Consider the following 16,828-nt stretch of genomic DNA (forward strand, 5'->3'; position numbering starts at 1 on the left):
CGTGAAGTCTGTTTCTGATTGTTTGGTCAGAGACAGTCACACCAGTGGCCTGCTAGAGGTAATTTTGTAGGGCTCTGGCAGTGCTCATCCTGTTCCTCTTTACACAAAGGAGCAGATACCGGTCCTGCTGATGGGTTAAGGACCTTCTACCTCCCTGTCCAGCTCTCCTAGAGTAACTGCCTGCCTCCTGGAATCTCCTCCATGCTCCTGAGACTGTGCTGGGAGACACAGCAAACCTTCTGCAATCCTGGAGGAGTTGGATGGCCTGTGCAACCTCTGTAGGGTCCAGGTATCGCCTCATGCTACCAGTAGTGACACTGACCCTAGCCAAATGTAAAACTAGTGAAAAACAGTCAGAAAAAATGACTTTTAATAAACACACACTTATCTGTCCCGGGGTCCAGCGATGTGCTCACCTGTGCCATCCCTTCTCTCCTTCTTCTCTCCATGGTGTCGGCATCTCAACTGTGGGCACCAGGCTGTGTCAGCTTGCAAGTTCACAGTCGGTTGCCCACTGTGCATGCGTGAGTCGCGCTGGGTATCCTGATTGATCCGACAGTCTTCTCGGATTTGTTACGGTTCCCAGGAGACTGTGGGAGGAAGGAGGGGGCCGAACTTCTGTCTCACTTTGCCGCTCCCCCCTTCCCCCCAAAAGGTGCCAAGTATGGTAGTGGGGGGGGGGGAGGCAAACAAGCGGAGCTTCCACTTTTGGGTGGAACTCTGCTTTAACTGACCAGATCACTATCCCAGGAGTTTAATTGGCTTGATGCTATACTCTGATTAAAAAGTGTTCCTTTAATTTTTTGAGCAGTGTATTAGCCTGGAGCGATGTGTTATGTGCAGGAGGTGAATTCAAGCATATGTGGGGTTAATAAACTTTATTTTCTGTTATAGGTTTCTTGGCATCAATTATTGTTTGCTATAATTAGGTTTAGGTGAAAAGCTCTCACTTTGTATAATCACCTGGAGTCCAGACTGCTAGGTGCCGGGAAGGAATCTATTGTTTTCTTGTGTTTGATTGTTTATATGTTTATGTAATGTAATTTTCTCCTGGGATTTGTAACATGTGCCATACCTGTCTAGGGGGAAGGTTTTTGTGTATAAATGCTGTGCTGTTTGTTAATAAAGCTCTGTTTTACTTCAACATTGATTCTGTCTGATGCTTGAGGTACATTTGCCATATTCCTGAGTGGAGGAAGCTGTAGTTTGGCAGAGATACCCAGTCAGGGTGTCAGACAGTCTGTCACATTGTTTTATGCATTTGTAGCACCCTTCTAGATAGCCAGGGGGAACTAGTTGCTAATTTTTAGAGAGGCTGAGCAGCAACCTAGGGAAATAGTCAGCAGGGCCAAATTTGGGTCAGGGCTGAGAGGCTTTGCAGGTCAGTCCCCTGATACCTCTCCCTGCTATAGAATCTTGGAGAAGATTCTAGAAGCAGTGGGCGTTGGTAAGGAGGGGCTGGCCTTCACGCTTAGAGGTCTCTGGCCAGTCCCCAAGCAGGAGGCTTGGCATGGGGCCAGGGAAGCCTTTAAGTGTGACTGAGCCTGCTCACCAGCAGGAGAGTTAGGGTGGAAGATGTGAGGAAGGCTGAGATGCAGGAGCCTGGAAGGGGGTCCAGTGGGAAGGAGCCTACCTACAGGCTGGGACTTGGAAAGGAGGATCACTCAGCCTCACCAGTCCCCTGGAGGGAGAACTACCTGTGGAACCAGGAAAGGAGCCAGCCCAGCAGAAGGCCTGAAGGCAGCCACTTACCTAAACCAGCTCACAGGCAAAGATTGAGCGAATAATCCTATACCCCTTGGGCCAGCTAAGGGAAAAGAGAACTCTGGTGGGAAACCTGACTAGCTCCTTACCTGGGACTGTACACCTAAAGGTGGCAAGCACTGGATCCACTTGCCCAGGGATTCCTCCAGACCGCTGGGTAAACAAAATAATTTATCTGGGTTCTGGGTGGTACACTAGGAGAGGCTGGAGAGCTCTCCAAGAAGAGAAGTTCTGTCTTTAGACTTGTATATAGTTGCCAGGAAATTGTCCTCAGTTTGCAATTCCCTTGGGAATCCCATACACCCCTTACCCCACCCAAGTTTAATTCCCCTAATAAAACCTAAAAACCAAGCTCAAGGACTGTTTACTGTCTCCGGAGTGCAAGTTTGAGAAAATGTGTGTTGCCTGGCTGTGCAGGACTATAGGGGGGACCCAAATCTTCAGTAAATGCTACACATTGCTACAGCCAATGGCTGCGAGCGCTGATTAGTGTGTTCTGGAGGTGGTGCACAAACGCATAGTGGGAGAGATCGCTGTACTGCCATCACTTGTTTAGAACAGCGTTCTCTCAGTTTATTTTTGTACAGCCATTGTGTTGAATGAAGAAAAACGTTAATGTGTGTACATTATACCAGGCTTTATGATGCTGTTTGTGTAAGTATGGAAGAGTCTTAAGAAAGTCTGGGCTTTGGACACCTTCGCCTCCATTCCAATTCTTATTAGGCCTGCAGATACAATTGTTGACAGGTTTTATTTCCAGTCCTGCTCTGTGCGTGCACATACGTGTTTTTTTGCTATATTCCAATAGTATTGTATGGTCAGACGTGATTTTCTAACATATACATTTTAAACTAATCCTGACATCTGCTCGGGATTAATGGCAGTAATAAGGGATTTCAGTATCTACAATTAAGAGATAAAATGTGATTATATACTGACACATGGCAGGGAGTATATGATTCTTATTGTGGTTTTTGTGTTTTTGGCCACTCGACAACATTCCAACATATAGCAAGGCAAATACACATTAATGGTGCAGTGGCCTTGCCAGACTTCTGACTGTAGATCGGTAATGACAGTGAAAGGAATCTTTCTCAGGGCAGTTTATTGCTGATTCATGGACCTTGGTTTAAGGTTCACAGTCCTTGGACAGCCTTACAAATCTCATATGTTGCTTCTTCTTCATAACCTTGTACAGGTGAGTTAAAGAGTATGCAAACCCAACATTTCATATTCCCGATATGTGGCTGCTGTACCGTGTACTTGTATGAAAAATAATCCTGTTTTCTTTGTATTGCTTCCTTTGTGTGAAACCCCTGGTGTTCCTGCCAGTCCCTCTGCTTTCCTATTAAAAACTGACAACACAAGGCAGGAGAGCACAGTGTTGTCAATTCTCTAGCTATGCTGAGAACAGCCTGTTCTCTACTAATGATCAGACTTGTCCCGACAAGCTCCTCCCCTGCACAGCCTTTCACTGTAAAGATCAATGTGCTGCTGTTTCTCCTTCCCCAGCACTTATGCAGCTGAGAGCAGGGGAATGTAATTACTTATAAAAAAGGGATAAAAGGTATTTATAATGTTTTTTTTTTATATCTAGACACAAATATCTTTTCTTTTGTTTCTATTTTAAACTTAATGGGTTGTTTTACAAGGTGAAGGTTTGTAATCACTTAAAGAATCCTTCAAAAAAATGAAGCAAAAGCCTGTATTCCACTGTGCTAGAGGTCTGTGCACCCACCTACGAGGTCCCTTTGGTTTTCTAAAGTCAATGACCTACGTGCCATGGAGGACCTCACGGCCTCTTTATATGACCGGGGTGACATTTTCCGAGACACCTGGAGAACATAGCAATACTTTGTCTATACTGACTCCTATCTTCAGACACCCTCTGGGCTGGTCCGTATGACCCTATCTTGTCTTGTTTTTCCTGATTCTCTGTGCCCCCTTGATGGGAGGGACGCCCTGCTCTATTCTGCTGCTCCCTTCTCAACTGGTTTCTTTTAGATTTCACACTCCCTTTTTCTGTCTTTTTTGTGGTTTCTTGTCTAGAATTTCCTCGTTTCTGTTTCCTTCTCTTTGTTCTCCTTTCCCCTTTTTCACTGTTCCCCTCTGCCCCCCCTCGCCCTCCTTTCCCTTTCCTTACGTCCCGCTTCCCATCCTTTATAGCTCCTCGCATACATCCATAGTCTTCCCCATTGGCTTCCCATCTTACTGGGAGCTATATACCGGAAGTGCTTTATCAGTGTGTACCGGAAGTGCTTTATCAGTGAAATCTCTGTATTGGACCTTCTTTCCCTTTTTTCTCATTTGAGGGTTTATGATCATTTCAAGATGACCCGGTCCTTCATATAGCTTTTGCAGGTGGTTGTTCACGCTGGACATTTGCCCTCAGGCACTCCGGGTCCAATACTGTGTCCATATAACTGATCTATTATGTTGTGGTCTGTTCCTGTTTGCACCAGAACGTTGATAGTCTACTTGCGTATCTGTTATACTTGGTTCACTTATTGCCAGGTGTTTTTATCTTCTGTGTACTTTATATTGTACCATTCTTGGCTACCTGACCAGAAAATATATAAATAAAGGAATCCTTCAAATCTTTAGAAATTAGTTGGTGGTGGTCAATCTATGTGGTCCGCTATAGAAATGAATACGATTCATTTATATACACTGAGAGTGTATATCTAAGTACAACCCAAATATACCCCCAAACTTCCCTCTATAACATGCCCCAGCTTTATTTTTTGTTTATTTTACCTTGTACCTCTGTAGAGAAACAGCTTTTAGTACTGCTTGGGAAATTATCCCCAGGCTTGTATCATTCTTGCAGGGGCAGCTGTTGAAAGCTCAGTTCCCACTGACGTTGGTATGCCTACCTAGATGATGAGTTAGACTGAGACTGAACTAAGGATAGCACCTTTGGTCCAGGAAGGATGCTCCCAATGCCCTGTGTGGTGATCTGTGGACTCTGCCTGCAGTGAGTTGTACAGGACTCAGATTACGGTAAACGGAACAAATGTTTTGATTATAGCACAGTTGCAGTAGTTGTGGGATAGCACACTGATTGATTTCATTTGTTTTTCTAGATTGCTCTTTAATTACAGAATTCTTAAAAGACGTTTAATCATGCCTTGTGACTTATCAAGTAGGAATGAACTGCATGAGGATTCATTACTGGATTAATTTATCCGGGGATTTTATTTATAATGTGCTTCTTTGATGGCTTGTCCTGGTATTCCTTTAAGATGGTTAATTATGTTTTGCGATTTATCATCATATGTTTTTGTTTAATTTGTGTTGGAATTGGTCTGCAGGCGGCGGCTTACAGAGATTGCTTTTTTTGATGAAAATGAGCTGTAATGTGCTGTGATCCAGTATGATGAATGGTCCCCTGATACACTCATTAGTTTTTTTTATCTTGTTGTTATATCCCTATTTAATTCTTGTTATAATTTTATTCTAGGTTGTTTATTTTTTTTTAGCTGTGGTTGTTCATGCTGCTTGTGATTAGATAGTGGGTGGCTGCCTGTGGTGGAGTTTAACTTGACCACTTTTAACTCTGTTGGGTCTGTGGATATATCTAATGGCATACTCTTTTCTTTTCCATTCCAACTGTTTTCTATTACAGCAAAATTCTGTAGTTAATTTACCCATGAAATACTTATTAACCTATTCTATTATTCACCTTTTACATTAGATCATGGTTCCATGGAACCCTAGTTTCCTCCAGAGGTTTCTAGGGCTTTCTGAAGCAGTGATGGATTAATTTCTTGACTGTAGTGCTCCCATAATTCTGGCACCAACACAACGGAATAGAATCACCTGCAGAAGGCAAATGTAATAAATACCTTCTTCGGCTCTGTGTATACAAAGGAGCATGGGGGAGCTCTTGTCCATAATGGGCTTGGTATTGACACAGCTCCAGATAATCCACATTGGCTCACAATAGATATGATCCAAAAATATTTAGACAGAATAAAGATGAATAAAGCACTTGGACCGGCTGGCACACACCCATGGGTTCTTAACCACTTGCCTACCGGGCACTTATACCCCCTTCCTGCCCAGGCCAATTTTCAGCTTTCAGTGCTGTTGCACTTTGAATGAGAATTGTGTGGTCATGCGACACTGTACCCATATGACATTTTTATATTTTGTTCACACAAATAGAGATTTCTTTTGGTGGTATTTAACTGCTGCTGGACGTTTTATTTTTTGTGCTATAAACAAAAAAAGAGCAAAATATTTGAAAAAAAAAGTTTTTCTCTGTTTCTATTATAAAATTTTGCAAACAGGTAATTTTTCTCCTTCACTGATGTGCGATGATGAGGCTACACTGATAGGCATCACTGATGGGCACTGATAGGCAGCACTGATGAGGTGGCAAGAATAGGCAGCACTGATGAGCTGGCACTGATGATGCTGCACTGATGGGTAGCATTGATGGGCGGCACTGCTGGGCAGCACTGATGGGTGGCACTGCTGGGCACAGGTGGGTGGCACTGCAGGGCACAGGTGGGTGGCACTGATGGGCACAGGTGGGTGGCACTGGTAGGCACAGGTGGGTGGCACTGATGGGCACATGTGGGTGGCACTGCTAGGCACAGGTGGGTGGTACTGTTGGGTGGCACTGATGGGCACAGGTGGGTGGCACTGATGGGCACAGGTGGGTTGCACTGCAGGGCACAGGTGGGTGGCACTGATGGGTACAAGAGGGCGGCACTGCTGAGCAACAGGTGGGTGGCACAGGTGGGCGGCACTGCTGCGCACTGAAGATCAGTGCTGATCACTGTGACAGCGTGAGGAAAGTGCATCCGATAACTGGCAACTGCATTTACTGGTGATCTACTATGTCATTGGACACAGCTGATCACGTGGCAAAAGGCCGACGTGATTGGCCGTTTACCGTATCCCGTGACCATCTGTGTCCATAGGACACAGCGATCACCGGCGGCGCCGGATGCGCACCACTAGGGGCGCACAGGAGGCATGTTCTGGAATGATGTCCATGGACATCCTCATAGAACCAGGCATCTTTTGACTATAGCACAATAGGGAACTGGTTAAAGAATTGAGCTCTGTCATTTCAAAGCCATTGTATCTAATTTTTAGGGACTTTTTACTGACTGGCATAGTAGCACAGGATTGGCGTGAGGTCAATGTGGTGCCAATATTTAAAAGGGGTCAAAATCTTTACCAAGTACTTATAGACCTGTTAGTTTAACATCTATAGTTGGGAAGATACTGGAGAGTTTAATAAAAGACCACATAGATGAGTTCTTGCTGGAAAAAAATATTTTAAGCAACAGACAGCATGGATTCATGAAAGACAGAAGTTGTCAAACAAATCTGATTTCTTTTTATGAGGAGGTAAGCAAAACCTTGGACAGTGGGGTGGCGGTGGACGTGGTATATTTGGATTTTGCAAAAGCGTTTGACACTGTTCCTCACACATGGCTAATGTGTAAGGTAAAGTCTACAGGCTTGGAAAAATCTGTATGTAAATGGATAGAAAACTGGCTACAATATTGTATTCGGAGATTAGTGATTAATGATTCATACTCTGAATGGTCTAGGGTTGTCATTGGTGTACCCCAAGGTTCAGTGTTGGGACCCTTACTCTTTAATATATTTATAAACAATATAGGGTCTGGGATTATGAATACCATTACAGTCTTTGCAGATGACACCAAGCTGTCCAGTGGAAAAACGTCCTTACAGGATGTCTCCAATTCACAAGCCGACCTCAATGCTCTGTGTAATTGGGCAACTATGTGGCAAATGAGGTTTAATGTTGATAAACGTAAGTTTATGTACTTGGGAGCTATGAATATGCATGCATCATACATAGTAGGGGGTAAAACTGGGGGAATCAATGGTGGAGAAGGATCTGGGCGTTCTGGTAGATCACAAGCTTAATAATGGCATACAATGCCAAGCTGCAGTTTCTAAAGCGAGCAAAATCTGCTCTTGTATTAAAAGAGGCATAGACTTCAGAGAGAGAGATATCATATTACTCCAGTACAAATCATTAGTAACACCTCATCTGGAATATGCAATTCAGTTGTGGGCACCAATTCACGAAAAGGACATTGGGGAACTGGAGAAAGTACAGAGAAGGGAAACCAAACTGATAAGAGGCATGGAGGAGCTCAGCTATGAGGAAAGATTAGAGGAACTGAATTTATTCTCTCTTGAGAAGAGGAGATTAAGGGGGGATATGATCTCCATGTATAATACATAAGGGGGGATATGATCTCCATGTATAATACATAAGGGGGGATATGATCTCCATGTATAAATACATCAGTGGTTCATATAGTGAACTCGGGTGTAGAGTTATTCACCCTGAGGTCATCACAGAAGACAAGGGGGCACGCTTTACGTCTGGAGGAAAAGAAATTGAATCTCCAAAAAACACGGAAAGGTTTCGTCATAGTGAGAGCTGTGAAAATGTGGAATAGACTCCCTCAAGAATTGGTTCTGGCCAGCTCAGTGGATTGCTTTAAAAAAGGCCTGGATTCTTTCTTGGATACACAGAATATAAGTGGTTACTATTTATAGGTAAAGTTGATCCAGGGAATATCCGATTGCCTCTCGGGGGATCAGGAAGGAATTTGTTTCCCTGCAGGAGCAAATTGGATCATGTTTTGCTGGGTTTTTTTTGCCTTCCTCTGGATCAATTGTGGGTATAGGATTATAAATTTTTTTTTAAGTTTGAACTGGATGGACTTTTTGTCTTTTTTTCAGCCAGACTAACTTTGTAACTATGTAACCAGTGGAATAGGACCAGTGGAGCTTCTCTCTTTTCTCAGGTCAATAACTACTGACACTAGTAATCATGTTCACTCTCTGTAAGGTGAATATTTTTTACCGTTGACCACCAATGTAAGGGGCATTCCACTGTCCCCCATTATATAGGGGTCCTACACTTACCACCATTGAAATGGGCATTTTTCTAATGGACCTCCATAGTATTGGATATTTTTCTCACTGACCAAGGAAGCCCTTTTGTTGTTGACCACCAATGTGGTGTGGCTATTGTACCATGAGCTGTAGATATAATCATTTTTAGTAGGGGGTTCCCTGAGACCTTAAAATATTATTTCAAGGGTTCCTCCATGGTAAAAAGATTGAGAAAGGGTGCGGTAGATGTTTCCAAGAAGGAAAAAACCTCTACCCTTCTATATATATTCTAATATTTTTATTAAAAAATATCTAAAGGCCTAAAATACTTACAAACTACCCCAAGGAAAACCGCATAACATGTTATGTTTATTATTTACATCCATTAACTACATTCTGTTCAATAGCCATTGAGGTGCGTTATCCTTTTTTCCTTGGGGGTTTTGTGTAGTTACTTGTTTTTGAATGCGCCTCCCCCCTGTCATATTTTGTGTAGGGTGTATGGCATGAGCTGGTGTACCACTCCCAGGACAGGCTGGATAGCCGTTGGGGTTTTTTTTACATAGGCCTAAAATACGTACCTAAAATTGTGGTCATGTGATACATATTCATTCACAGTGTGGGAGGGTCCGTTCTGCAGTGGCCGCGTTGCCTTCTGAAGATGTGGGTGCTGACTATTGGCTGTTAGTGGTGGCCCATTAGCATTCAATGGTGACGTCAAGTGAGAGGCAGACACAAGACCAGTTGGTCGGAGAGTTGAAAAGATTTGAGAGCAGCTTTAGACCACCAGTCACTCATACCTGAAGAGGCACTGTGGATATAATGTGATAGTGGATTCAAGTATATTTTTATGGATGATTTAGGTGAATGCAGAGGGAGGAGAGTAGGACAGTTGGACTTTACCTATTTTTCAGTTAAATTACATTTGCATTTTTCTTTTTTTTACCCATTAACAGGTAATATATCTCATAGAGCCAAATTTATACTTGTCTTGTTTTCATAAGCCATTTCCCATTTCTACCATTCCAGCTGACTGGCTAGACTTTGTATCAGACTAATAAGATACCATAATTACACAAGGTACTTTGTGGCTGGGGTAGAGACTAGAAGAGACAGTTTGCCCACTTTTAGTCGGTATATGTGGAACAAACCAAGCTTAGAACAAGGAGTAAGTACTTAGTACCCTATACCACCAACAAAAATGCACAAACTGCATGAGTACAGCAACAATAAATTACCCACCTAGATTGCAGACAAGAAATGTGTTTAAATGTGCCTATTTACATCAGTGTTGCACTAACACATGTGCATTTAATGTGCAGTATTGCATATTAAACGTGTGTTGCATTAAGCAGCCTATCCACTTTGAATAGGCTGAGAAAGCTGCGCCTCACAGTAAAACAGTTGCCACCAGGACAAAGAGAGAGGGTGAATCTCCCTATCAGGGACCCAGACAGCAAAGAATAATTGAAAGGGTTAATACCCCCTTACCACTCTATCAAAAACTTGTTTTTGAAATGTTTGAAATTGTGCTTGTGGAGAGTGTTACCTTAACAAACTGACAATAGTAGGCACCTTGAGCCTATTTTGTGTCTGGTAGTTTTTATTAGTGTTTGGCATCCTAAAACCCAAACCCATTGAGGAAGCTAGCACTATGGCATGCCCTTTCCTGCACATGTTGGTCAATGACGTTGGAGGCACATAATATGGGATGGCCAAGACTAAAGGGTCAACTTCCCAGTGGAAGATGTCTAAAGAAAGTAGAAGACCACATTTTGGAGCCATGAGATACCCTAGAACAGCCTTTCTCACCCTTTTTACCACATTGTTTGCAAAAAAACAATTTATTTGTTGTCATTGGGCCCATTATATTGATGGCCAATTGGAAGAATGCCCTTACATTGGTGGTCAATTGGAAGAATGCCGCTTTAGTTGGTGGTCAATTGAAAGAATGCCCCTTACATTGGTGGTCAGTTGGAAGAATGCCCCTTAAGTTGGTGGTCAATTGAAAGAATGCCCCTTATGTTGGTGGTCGATGGAAAGAATGTCCCTTATGTTGGTGGTCGATGGAAAGAATGTCCCTTATGTTGGTGGTCGATGGAAAGAATGCCCCTTATGTTGGTGGTCGATGGAAAGAATGTCCCTTATGTTGGTTGTCCATGGGAAGAATGCCCCCCTTTCAGTAAGGATCAGAATGTCACCCTTATAACCAGCTAAAAAGATGACTGGGATCATGCTTCTGGCTCTGCCAGTAGTGTTGGCCACAGATACTGTAAATGCAGGCACCACCAAATGGGAGGTCTATCAGCCATAGCTCAAGGAACCCCTACAAACTTCTGGTGGAACCCTAGTTAAGAATAGCCACCCTAGAAAGAAAATGACACCAAAAGCAGCGATCTGCAACTTCCTGCTATTACATTCCACTGAGGTAACATTGGCTACAGGTTTACTTTAACAAAATAAAAAATTCCCCTTGTATCTGAAATGACTCTGAAATGTAATGCATACTTTCAGATTTATTTATAAGCTCCAGACTACAAAGAGACTTCGTCCATTTGGATCTGCATTGAACTAAAACTTCAGTGTGCACCTTTTGAAGGTCTGCCATGAAACACAATCGTTTGTACTTTGACATTAGTCCTGCACAGCTTCTCTCTGTGTGTCAGTAATCATTCAATAACAAGGAATCTGAAATTTTGACACATGGAAAGAAATCCCCTTTTAATCTCATGAATACAGTAATATGCGCAGATAAATGGATGTTATGAGTGAAAGCGATCTGGCTCTGGTGTGACCTCTGCATTCCAGTCGGGTTCCTGATGTCACAGTAAAACGTTTACAGATGCCAAGCAATTCATCTTACTTGCCAGACAGCTGGGTTTTCTGTCTTGGAATTCCAGGTCATGCATTGTAGTCTCTTGAGACAGACGCATTCACAACACAATAGACCGCAGCGTTATTTTATAAAGTGATGATTTGCAGGCCAACCAATCTTTATAGTAGGTAAAGTTTCATTTATTTGAAGCTTGAAGACTATGCTCACACACTTAATTAACAGCAAGTGACAATTATTATTATTATAATACAGAATTTTTATAGAGCCATCAGTTTGAGCACCACTTTACAAAATGAAGGGAGACAGAACAGTTACAATACAATTCAGCATAAAACGGATCAGAAGGCCCTGATCATTAGAGCTTACAATCTAAAAGGGATGGTCAAGTGGTACTGTTAGGGATGAGCTGATGGAGAAAGAAAAAAGAAGGATTTTCAGGGATTGCCTAAATGCAGATAAAGTAGAAGATAGTGAGACAAATTGTGGGTAGGGAGTTCCAGAGGATGGGAGAGGCTCAAGAAGTCCTGAAGGTGAGCATAAAAGGAGATTACAAGAAAGCTAGAGAGCAGAAGGTCTTCGGAGGATTAAGGAGAACAGTCTGGTTGGTATTTTGAGATGAGGATGATAAAGTAGCTGAGGGCAGGTGTGTGGATGGCTTTTTAGGTTGTTGTTAGTTTTCTGATTTGTATTCATTGGGTGAGTGGAAGCCAATGAAGGGATTGGCAGAGAGTGGTAGGGGACACTAAACGGTTGGTAAGGTAAATGAGTCTTGCATAGCCTATGTCAAAGTAAGCCAATGAAGTAGGAGCTGCAATAATTGAGGGGAGAGTTGACCAGGGAGGGATTTAGTAGTTTACTGGTGTCGTTGGTTAGGAATGGGCATATTTTGGAGATGTTACCGAAGTTGAGGCAGCAAGATTTGGATAGTGATTGGATGTGGTGCAGAAAGGACTGGTCAGAGTTTAGGATTACACCTAGCACCCTGACATGTGGACACAGACTGACATCTGTGGCATTGCTCTCAATGGAGAAGTCATGGCAGGGGACATGGCGGGGGGACATTTGTAAAATAACTTAAAGAGATGCTGTCACTTTGCCTATTTAGGACAAAATGGCGGTGTCTGTTGATGACTCCCCCTTGCACAAGCAAGGTATACTCACCTATCCGAGCTCCCTTGCCACCTTCCTGCTGACCCGAAAACTAAAGAGCCGGGATTACAGATATGGGGAAGCATTTGACCTCCCGTATATGACAGTTCTCAGGCACTCTCATGGTGGGGGCAGTGGCATCATCCACCCATGTAAGCTCCAGCAGCAAAGGAGGCAGTGAAAAAATGTGGATGGGTGAGTAAAGTTAGTTGGGGAGGCTGGGCTCTCAAGAGGCACTAAATGGGTAGTTAAATGTAAGGCTGACTTACTAGAAGCAAGTAGGCCATTCACTTTGCAATGGAATTTTCTCTTAGCTTTGTGAATGTGGGGAAAACTCACTTAGCAAATGATACCCAATCATGTGCAAGGGGAAAAATAAAAATTTTTTACTTGCACATGTTTGGATGATGGAGAACGTCAGCAGAGATTCACCTCATTAAAGTGGTTGTAAAGGCGAAGTGCGCGTACACACTGATGCGGTGCGGAATTCGCACAGATGTCTGTGTGATTCCCACACCGCATCAAAATTTCACCCTGTTTATGCGATCTGCTGCAGGTGTGTATGTTAAGTTAACACCCTGAAATCGGTTCAAAAAACATGGTGCGATTTTCAGAATTGGATCGCATCAGTGTGCACACCCATTCGATTCTGGTGCGGACAAAAAAAGGTTGATGCGCAATTTTGGTGCAAATGTGGTGTATGGCTCAAATTGCACCGCACAGAAATCACAAGTGATTTGCACAGGAATGCTGTGTGATTCCTGTGCCAATCACATGCGATATGCAATGTGAACCGGCACTCAAGGTTTTTTTACCTTTATTCATTCTAACAGCAGTGAGAGGCCAGAGAACAGGAGGATCCAGGCTGCTCTGTGCAAAACCACTGCACAGAGCAGGGAAGTATAACATGCTTGTTATTATTTTTTTAATTGTCTTTGCACTTTAACCGCTTGCCCGCTGCCCTATAGCAGATAATACTGCTACAGGATGGCAGGGCTGCATAAAATTACGTATATATACGTGATTTTGCATTCTCGGGTAGGGGGCTTGCACGTGCCCTACCCGCACCGCCATTGGCGGCTTCAGCTGTCAATCACCGGGTCCTGGCCAGAGATTCCCCGTTGGCACCCGGTGATTGCATGGGAATAAAAGTTCCTTCCGCATGGAAATAAAAGTAAGAGGCTCATAGAAGAAGATATAACCCTTTACAACCAGGAAACCAGAAGCCTACTGAAGGGCTGCTCTTACATTTAGTCCCACAAGAGACTGGAGTTCTGGAGGACACAATTTAGAGTTTGGGACTGTATTACATTTATATTTATACTGTCACAAATGTTTTCAGTAAAGTTTCAAAACTTTTCTAAAAGCCTTGTCTGAAGTTACTCTTTGAAAGAACATGACCTGTAAAGCACACATGGGGTTCAGAAACAAGGCCACTACAGAGGGTTAAGTTGGCAGAAGGTGTGGAGGAAGAGAATGGGGTAACCGAAGACTGGTGGGAAGTGAAAAGCAACCTGTCATGTAGGTGGTACCTGTTGTGGTGACGGGTCCATGCTCTGACTCCCTCCTCAGTGGTCGGTTCACTAAAAGTAACGGGACCAAACTCACATTACGAAGATCCATGGCCTGGCTGCATGGTACAGGAGAGCAGGAGGAATTAACAAGGTGCAGGCGTGAGGACCCTATTGTGTCACTGGGAGTGAGGTGGCAGAGACATGCAGAGGTACGTTTTTTCTTGCCTGCAGATTAATGTAATGATTTTCTGATGCTCAGGATAAAATACATTTCTGTATTTTGCAGAATTAAAAAAATCCTCAGAAGGGCTTCTGCATTATTAGATCCACATCATGTCCATCAACAAGGTTAGTGTCAGGAAGATGCTCGCCATAATGCAGCTGAGGCCTCTGGGCTTGCACAGAGCAGGTGTAGAAGTGCGAGGGCCTGTTCTGCTGTGCATAGTCGTGTGCATCTGCGTTCGCACATGCGCACACGCACCTGCCTGTTGCTAATGTTGGCGCCAATTACACTATTTAAACTCAGCAGCATTATTAGCTTGTGCTGTCTGATCTGAAGCCCCCCCCCCCCCGTATTCCTGTGCCTGTTCCTGTTTCCTGTGAGTGGTACCTATAATTGACCCTGGCTTGCTTCTTGGACTCCGCCTCTGCCATCTGTCTCTGCTTGATCTGCTCGCACCATCACTGACCTTGGCTTGTGACCTGATTATTCTTCTGCCTGCCGTTTGTGCCTGATCCGCTTATCTGTTACTGACCGAGCTTGTCTGACCCTGCATACAGTCTGCTACCAGCCTGCTCCACTGCCTGCCTGCCTGCTTTGCTACCATCCTGCCCAACTGCCTGCTCTGCTACCATCCTGCCCCACTGCCTGCTCTGCTACCATCCTGCCCCACTGCCTGCTCTGCTACCATCCTGCCCCACTGCCCCACTGCCTGCTCTGCTACCATCCTGCCCCACTGCCCCACTGCCTGCTCTGTCACCATCCTGCTCCACTGCCTGCCTGCCCTGCCACCATCCTGCTCCACTGCCTGCCTGCCCTGCCACCATCCTGCTCCACTGCCTGCCTGCCTGCTCTGCTACCATCCTGCTTCACTGCCTGCTCTGCTACCATCCTGCCCCACTGCCTGCTCTGCTACCATCCTGCCCCACTGCCTGCTCTGCTACCATCCTGCCCCACTGCCTGCTCTGCTTCCATCCTGCCCCACTGCCTGCTCTGCTACCATCCTGCCCCACTGCCTGCTCTGCTACCATCCTGCCCCACTGCCTGCCTGCCTGCTCTGCTACCATCCTGCCCCACTGCCTGCCTGCCTGCTCTGCTACCATCCTGCCCCACTGCCTGCTCTGCTACTATCCTGCTCCACTGCCTGCCTGCCTGCTCTGCTACCATCCTGCCCCACTGCCTGCTCTGCTATCATCCTGCTCCACTGCCTGCCTGCTCTGCTACCATCCTGCCCCACTGCCTGCCTGCCTGCTCTGCTACCATCCTGCTCCACTGCCTGCGTGCCTGCTCTGCTACCATCCTGCCCCACTGCCTGCCTGCCTGCTCTGTTACCATCCTGCCCCACTGCCTGCTCTGCTACCATCCTGCTCCACTGCCTGCCCTGCTACCATCCTGCCCCACTGCCTGCTCTGCTACCATCCTGCTCCACTGCCTGCTCTGCTACCATCCTGCTCCACTGCCTGCCTGCCTGCTCTGCTACCATCCTGCTCCACTGCCTGCTCTGCCACCATCCTGCTCCACTGCCTGCCTGCCCTGCCACCATCCTGCTCCACTGCCTGCTCTGCTACCATCCTGCTCCACTGCCTGCCTGCCTGCTCTGCTACCATCCTGCCCCACTGCCTGCCTGCTCTGCTACCATCCTGCCCCACTGCCTGCTCTGCTACCATCCTGCTCCACTGCCTGCTCTGCTACCATCCTGCTCCACTGCCTGCCTGCCTGCTCTGCTACCATCCTGCTCCACTGCCTGCTCTGCCACCATCCTGCTCCACTGCCTGCCTGCCCTGCCACCATCCTGCTCCACTGCCTGCTTTGCTACCATCCTGCTCCACTGCCTGCCTGCCTGCTCTTCTTTCATCCTGCCCCACTGCCTGCCTGCTCTGCTACCATCCTGCCCCACTGCCTGCTCTGCTACCATCCTGCCCCACTGCCTGCTCTGCTACCATCCTGCTCCACTGCCTGCCTGCCTGCTCTGCTACCATCCTGCCCCACTGCCTGCTCTTCTTTCATCCTGCCCCACTGCCTGCTCTGCTACCATCCTGCCCCACTGCCTGCTCTGCTTCCATCCTGCCCCACTGCCTGCTCTGCTACCATCCTGCCCCACTGCCTGCTCTGCTACCATCCTGCTCCACTGCCTGCCTGCCTGCTCTGCTACCATCCTGCCCCACTGCCTGCCTGCCTGCTCTGCTACCATCCTGCCCCACTGCCTGCTCTGCTACTATCCTGCTCCACTGCCTGCCTGCCTGCTCTGCTACAATCCTGCCCCACTGCCTGCTCTGCTATCATCCTGCTCCACTGCCTGCCTGCTCTGCTACCAACCTTGACTATATCTATATCTATATCTATCTCTATCTGCTACCATCCTGCCCCACTGCCTGCCTGCCTGCTCTGCTACCATCCTGCTCCACTGCCTGCGTGCCTGCTCTGCTACCATCCTGCCCC

This window comes from Staurois parvus, unplaced genomic scaffold, assembly GCF_062004578.1.
Source record: "Staurois parvus isolate SC_StPar_1 unplaced genomic scaffold, SC_StPar_1.0 ptg000475l, whole genome shotgun sequence".
Taxonomy (NCBI): domain Eukaryota; kingdom Metazoa; phylum Chordata; class Amphibia; order Anura; family Ranidae; genus Staurois; species Staurois parvus.